The sequence below is a fragment of the Gekko japonicus genome, unplaced genomic scaffold (assembly GCF_001447785.1).
Source record: "Gekko japonicus isolate JY-2015 unplaced genomic scaffold, Gekko_japonicus_V1.1 scaffold397, whole genome shotgun sequence".
Classification (NCBI taxonomy): Eukaryota; Metazoa; Chordata; class Lepidosauria; order Squamata; family Gekkonidae; genus Gekko; species Gekko japonicus.
Window position 1 is genome coordinate 243,407 of NW_015170286.1, and position 8,024 is coordinate 251,430.

Here is an 8,024-nt window from a genome sequence, read left to right on the forward strand (position 1 = left end):
ACTGATCAAGAGAGAGATCTTGTAGTTGTAGTAGATAACTCACTGAAAATTTCGAGACAGTGTGTGACTGCAATAAAGAAGGCAAATGCTATGCTGGGGATTATTGGGAAGGGTATTGAAAACAGATCAGCCAATATCATAATACCCCTATATAATCAATGGTGCGACCTCATTTGGAATGCAATTCTGGTCACCACACCTTAAAAAGGATATTATAGTTTTGGAAAAAGTGCAGAAAAGGGCAACTCGAATGATAAAAGGGTTGGAACACTTTCCCTATGAGGAAAGGTTAAGGCACTTAGGGCTCTTTAGCTTGGAGAAACGACGACTGAGGGGTGACATGATTGAGGTTTATAAGATTATGCATGGGAAAGAACAGGTAGAGAAAGAGGTACTTTTCTCCCTTTCTCACAATACAAGAACTCGTGGGCACTCCATGAAATTGCTTAGCGGTCAGGTTAAAACGGATAAAAGGAAGTACTTCTTCACCCAAAGAGTGATTAACACTTGGAATTCACTGCCACAGGAAGTGGTGGCGGCTACAAGCAAGGACGGCTTCAAAAGGGAATTAGATAAGCATATGGAGCAGAGGTCCATCAGTGGCTATTAGCCACAAGGTATAGCTAGGGGCTCTGGGGCAAGTGATGCTCTGTCATCTTGGTGCTTGGGGGGGGTCAACAGTGGGAGGGCTTCTAATGTCCTGCCCCCACTGGTGGACCTCCTGATGACACTGGTATTTCTGGCCACTGTGTGATACAGAGTGTTGGACTGGATGGGCCTTTGGCCTGATCCAACATTGGCATCTCTTATGTTCTCATGTTCTTATGAGGGCATCATTTGATTTGTTTTCATCAGGGAATTCCTGAAACAAATAAAAACAACTTAAAAATACATTATAAAAGATGTAAGTTACACACTAATGACTTTTTTCCTGCTTTTGACTGTCACGATCCCTTATACACTCCCCACAAGCAGAAACTGCAAGGGCTATTTTCAGAATACCGACAGAATACAGACAGAAAAAAGAGTGTGCTACCCTCAGGAAATGTGCCTAACTGTGTTCAATGTGTAAAATCAAGAATTGTGTAGACCTATGTCTTGCCCCCCCCCCATGTGAGCCATGTGCTCATTTCTTCTAGAACTATACTATAATAACAAAAGAAAACAAACAAAATATACCTTTACCGAATACAAGAAGTATCACAAATATTTAGCCATCCCCTCAACTGAATCCCCTTCTATATGGAAACATTTTATTATTGTCTGCTCCTTTTATGTACCACACATTCAGGAATAAAAGGTGTCACTGTAAAATACAGCGGCTTTCACTTTATTGTACAATGAAAGATACTTCAAAGTGATTAAGCTGAAAAGTATTCCTCAAGACTGAACGTATTACTTTGAAATGGGATTGTTCTCAGTACATATCCATGGCAGATACTGCCTTTTGCTTGTGGAGATATAACTTGTGTCATGGAGGTATAACTTGTAACATAACTTGCCTGGCATGATGGGGGGGACTTGGGGTGGGGTTCCAGTCTTGTGTGCTATTTTTCTATGGATTAGAGATGTGCATGTGTTTCCAAACTGAAGAAAGAAAGAAATAAAAAGGGAGAAAAGAGTCCATTTACCTTGTTCGTAAAGGTTCCCTTGTTCGAAAGCCAGTCGAATCCGACTCTAGGGTTGCTGTGCTCATCTCCGTTTCAAAGCCAAAGAGCCAGCGCTGTCCAAAGACATTTCCATGGTCATGTGGCCGGCATGACTAAACACCAAGGCGCATGGGACGCTGTTACCTTCCCACTGAAGGGGTACCTATTTATCTACTTGCAATTTCTTGCTTTCGAACTGCTAGGTTGGCTGGAACTAGGTTGGCTGGAACTAGAGACGGGAGCTCACTCCGTCATGCGGCACACTCGGGTCTCGAACTGCTGAACTACCAGCCTTTCACAGTCTGCAGTTCAGCTATGTTCATAAGAATAGTTAAAATGAGAAGGGATAATGAAAAATGATATAATTACCTTCGTTTCATTCATTTTGTTCCTTTCCTTGATGCCTCAGTTAGAGAGTTCAAGGAGAATTCAGAGGAAGGGAGAAGAGTCAGAAGATAATGGAACCAATATCAAAGCTTCTTGTACTATCACAACCCCCCCCCATGAGGTTAGCAGAAAATGCAAAGAGAATCATTTTAGTAGGCCTGTCCTTCCACTGTCTGCTGCATTTTAACTGTTTGGTGCTGAACTAGTGGCTTGTAAGAGAGTCTTCTGGAAGCTTTATAGGTGGTAGCTCTTTCCAAGCTTCCTTCTTGCTTGAACTAATTCGACTTTATTTGAAATTAGATTTTCTTTATCTTGTGGTGTGCTAATATTTAGCTAGTGTGTGACTTCTTCTGTATGTGCTTAGATTAATATAAATGTCTTGTGTTGATGTTATAATTGCCACTATGCTTAAATTATGGGAGGAAAGATAAATTCCTTTACTTAATTTCCTTAATGAAATCCACAAATCCCATTCTTCTGACTTCTCTCAGTCTCCCTTCCTTGAAGAAAAACATAGACGCATTTACCTGCTGCATTGCAATAACCCTTTAAGAAAAATATCCACCAATAATGGGCTCACCAACCAGAGATGCCTCTGGAGAAGGGGTATCAACGGAGATGCATGGCAGATAGAACAGGAAAACATTGATGTACGATGGAATATTAATCCAAATTGTATGTGGCATTTCTGGACCTTAAAGGGGCTTTTGATTCTATCATCAGGAATCACCTCTGGGAGAAAATGGCCGATACTTCCCTGGACAAGAGACTCCTATTTTTAATTAGTAGACTTCACATGTCCACCTCATGTCAAATCAGATACTCTGCTTCAGGGAAATTAACCCCAAAAATTTCTACCAGCAAAGGTGTCAAACAGGGTTGTGTTCTTGCTCCCCTGCTTTTCAACTTTTTCCTAAGAAGAAGAAGATGAAGAGATTGGATTTATACCCCGCCCTTCACTTGGAGTCTCAGAGCAGCTTACAAACTCCTTTCCCTTCCCCTCCCCACAACAGACACCCTGTGAGGTGGGTGGGGCTGAGAGAACTCTGACACAAACTGCTCTTTTTCAGGGACAGCTGTGCCAGAGCTTGTGACTGACCCAAGGTCACATCAGCAGGTGCAAGTGGAGGAGTGGGGACTCAAACCCGGTTCTCCCAGATTAGAGTCCGCACACTTAACCACTACACCAAACTGGCTCTCTAAGTGACCTTGCCGCCTGTTTAACCTAAGTGGATGGCCATAGTCCCAAACTGGGTTCTACTAATGTCCCAATTTTTCTTTATGCGGACGATGCAGTTTTATTGTCATGCTCCTGATTGGATTTGCTTTGCTTATTGAATTACTTCCAAGCGTACTGCAAAATCAACCAATTAGAATTAAACTATGGAAAATCCAAAGTGCTAGTCTTCTCCAAATCTAGGAAGCAATTTATTTGGAAGGTGAGCAATCACGAGCTTGAACAAGTAAAACACTTTAAGTACTTAGGTTTGCATTTTCAAGCTACTGCATCATGGACCTAACAACGGAGAGTAACAATTAATAATGCTAAAGCAAATGTTAACGCACTTCTGCATTTTTATTTTTCTGGAAGAGGGAACCAATATGTTCCAGGTGCGCTAAAAATCTTCTACCTGAAAATAGGACTTCAGTTACTCTTTAGAACCCCTATTTGGATTGAATCAATTAATAAGGCAGTTGAGCAGGTACATTCAGGTTTTCTATGGAAAATCTTGGGTAATCCTTCCTGTGTCCCGTATGCGGCTTTATGCCTAGAATGTGTCCAAAACCTTATGACTGCAAGGGCGTGGTTAATGACCTTTAAGTCTTGGCTTTGATTATATTATAGATCTGGTCCCTCTAATTACTGCTTCCAACTTTTGACTGAATCTAACTACTCCCCTTGGTTCTTATTGAAAATAAATTACGAACACTGAATAACCCGTTTGAATCCTTACTCTTACTTTCTGAATTGGAGGGAATACAAACAATAAGGGACAGACTATTTGAGGCAGAGCTATTTGAACTGTACAACGCAGCTAATAAGATTTGCTCCCCTTTAAGTCATGGGATGTTGCCCACTGTGGGTCATCCTGCTAGCTATTTTCACCAACTTCAGACTCCAGCATTATGTAGAACCTTTTCACTTGCCAGGTTCAATGGTCTCCCTTCAGCGATCTTAACTGGGAGGTTTAATAGTATCCCTTTTGTTTCATAGTTGTAGTACAGTATTGTAATATAAAACTTGTATTCAGGAGATATGAAATTGAGACTTATTTTACATTGATTTTAGATTATCTTAGAACGTTTTTTCTCTTTGTTTGGTATTCGTTCTTTGCCTTATCTTTTGTATATTACTCTTTTTAATGTCAATGCCAATAAAGGTAATTTAATTGAAAATTGAGTATTAATGTTGTTAGCAAAGCATCCCTTGACAAGAAAGATCTCTGTCCAAGTCTGTTTCCTCTCCACACCAGGAAAATAAAAATCATCTATGTTCCTGCCACTCCTTTACTGCTAGAAGAGAATTTTCATGAATTTTAGGTGACCAAAGTAAGGTCTTGGAGGTATGCAGAGGTACATGAGTGGTGGTTAGTTACTGTTAGGATCATGACTGCCTTGTCACTAATATCAAAACATCATCAAGATGCTTAAGGTTTTCTCCCACCTGATTGTTTTTGAACCTACAGTCTCCATTATGGTTATTATTAAGGACTTCCCAGAAAGATAATGTATCCTTCTGGACATTGTCTTTTAACTGCATAGATAGATTCCTGAATGTGTCAGATTTCAGTTCAAACTTTTAGCATTCAAGCAACTTCTGCTTAAATAGATAAAAGCAAATGGAGAGAAGAACCCAAGAAGAGGTACATAAGTTTGCTTTAAGAACCTTCCCTTATGCATTAGAACAGGCTGTCTTGGAGAAACCATCAGCACAAGCAATTAATGCTCTAAAGATTTACCAGACTCTTCATTATCAGGGAATAATCTGAATTGGAAAGAGAGAGGTAATTTTATCAAAGACCTCTTACAAGGTAACATTTTCGCTGTCAACAGGACTAGGCTTTTTTTAATTGGACTGACACATGATACATTTTTACAGGGTTGTAGGATGAGTCTCACCAAGCAGGCCTGCCAAGAGCCACCAACGATTTCCAGCCAAACATTCATCACACCACTTTTATCCAACCCCCCAAATCTTCCAGGATCACCAAGGTCACTGAAGTTATCCTGCCTACACACACACACCACCCGCCATCCTTCATGCCACATACAAAGTCCTTAGGAAGTTAATAGGGTTACTTGGCATAAAAGCGACCCAAATTCAGACCATCTGTCTCCTTGCTTAAAAGTAGTTTATGTAACAGAATCCTCACCCCATCTTACTAATGCCAACAGCCTGTACATTCTTCATTGCTTTGGAAGATACATATGAACTGAACAGATGAAGCTGTCTTATACTGAATCAGACCCTCGGTCTCTAAAGGTTAGTATTGTCTACTTAGATTGGCAGTGGCTCTCCAGGGTCTCAGGCAGAGGTCCTTTCCATCACCTACTGCCTGGTCCTTTTAACTGGAGCTGCAAAGCCGCGGCCGGGACCGTTGGGGGCGGGGTGTGTGGCCTTATGACACACGTCCGGTGATGTCAGGGGGTGTGGCCTTATGACACACTTCCAGTAATGTCAGGGGGTGTGGCATATGCTAATGAGTTATGCTAATGAGTTCCCCTAGCTCTTTTTCTACGAAACGACCCCTGCAGCCTCTCAATTCTCAGTCCCAGTATTGTAAAAATAGGGTGGGGGAAACCCATCCCCTGGACCTTGGTAACACAGTTGCATTGTTTGAGCTTGAGTTGCAGCTTCGGAGGATAGTACGGCGCGGAAGGGCTCCCAGTGTGGCAGATGAGTGTGAGAAGGGGATCTCTGTGGGCTTCTCCATGAGAACACAAAGGAAGCATCATGTATGCAATTTTCTGTCATGCTTTTATTTCTCTAGCTCTGAATCAGTCTCTGAAATTGTGAACAGACCTGTCTCTCCAGGCACAAATATATATATTTATGCTTATGTTATTTATGCAGCTAAAGGGTTATCACAAAGGTACGCAAACACCATCTTATTCTAATTTTCACTCTCCAATGAAATCCCAAAGTATCAATAGGTGAAAGAAATATAAAAATACATTAAAGGAACACATTTCAAAATTAGCAGCAATATTAAACCACAAATAAAATGGCAGAAGTGGGAGCTCAAAAGTAATTCAATCCCAGTCTACTCCCTCCACCCCCCAACCCGACCTAGGTGATAACCCAATTATGTGTGTCGTCATACAGCATACAATAAATTGCAAAACCCTGTGTGAACGGGGAAGTGATCAGAAATTAGAATTTGATATTTTTTTTTAAAAAAAATGAGAAACTGGTGTTGATTCATGAAATGTCAGAGGTCACTTGACACCAGTGTTCCCTCTAAGCTGAGTTAGCGTGAGCTAGCTCACAATTTTTTAGCCTCCGGCTCATGCATTGTTGTCTTTGCTCAGGAAGGATGGCTGCAGAGCAAACTGATTGATGCAGTCGGCAAATCGCTCGCTCACAACTTTAATGCCAGTAGCTCACAAAGCAGAGTTTTTGCTCACAAGGCTACACAGCTTAGAGGGAACATTGCTTGACACTATTCCCCAATGCAGGAATGAAAATCCAGTAGATGCTTCATTTACAAACATGTGGAAATGAGAAGAAAGCAGAAGAGAAAAGGAATGACAAAGGAATGCATCACCTTCAGAAAAGACTGTTTTATCTGCACATGCCTGATGGCTTTGTTCTGCCGTAAAAGGGGCTGCTGAAATCCAAGAAACAGTCTTGCATGACTGATTGCACCCATTTGACTTGCTCTGGACTAGTCTTATTTCCCATTGTATAATCGGAATTGTAAAACAAGCCAGTCATTTTTAAGATACAAGCAAAGGAGGAAGGCTGTGCCTGCGCCGCTGTTCATCTTACCATAATTCAAGTGCATCCTGTTTAAAGTAGCTTTGGCTGAGATGAGTCCTGAAAATATTCAACTAAAATGAGAGAAACGAAGGTGTGTCTTGTTAAGGATCTCATCCATCCGACAGTTCCTAATGGCTGGGTAGGCAATTTTGGAACAATCCAATGGCCATTCTGGTAACTTGGCAGCAATGTTTCCCTCTAAGCTGTGGAGTCCTGTGAGCAAAAATTCTGCTTTGTGAGCGACTGGCATCAAAGTTGTGAGCGAGCTACTTGGCTACTGCATAAATTAGTTTGCTCTGGAGCCCTCCTTCCTGAGCTAAGACAAAAATCTGTGAGCTGGAGGCTAAAAAACTGTGAGCTGGCTCACACTAACTCAGCTTAGAGGGAACACTGCTTGGCAGGTGTCTGTCCTGGGCCTTGCCCAGAGCGCTACAGGGATACAGGAGCCCCTGCCATTGGCATTGCCATGCTGATCATTCTCAACCAGTAAGGATGTTCAAACAATGGTATTTGTATGGCACTGGTGCCAGTACCAGGGACTACTTCAAGTCGGGGAAATGCCTGAAACCCCACTTCCCTTCATGCCATGGTCCCTGTCTCAGTCGGGCTCTCGCGTACCACACCGGCTTGTCTGGTTTTGCCACAAGCATTGCCAAACCCTTAGCATAATTACGGGTGTGGCATTTTGTAAAGTTGTGGCCTATTTAAAATTTCCAGTACAACTAAAGCTGTATAATCAGGTTGGCAAGCTGGGCAGAGAATTTCAACCCTGGAACTACCCTTGCTCCTGGAAAATGAAGTTTCAGGCAGCTCAGATTTGCAGGGATTGCAGAGGAAACGGGCCCCACTACAACCAGTGACTTGTGATGTTTATGTATTTGTTAAAATATTTAGACCCCACCTTTTCCACCCAAGAAAGAGAATTACCAACTTGGATCCTAAGCACCATATACAGAGAACAGAGCTTTCCCACCTCTCACTGTAGTCTGTTGTGCTCCTCAAAA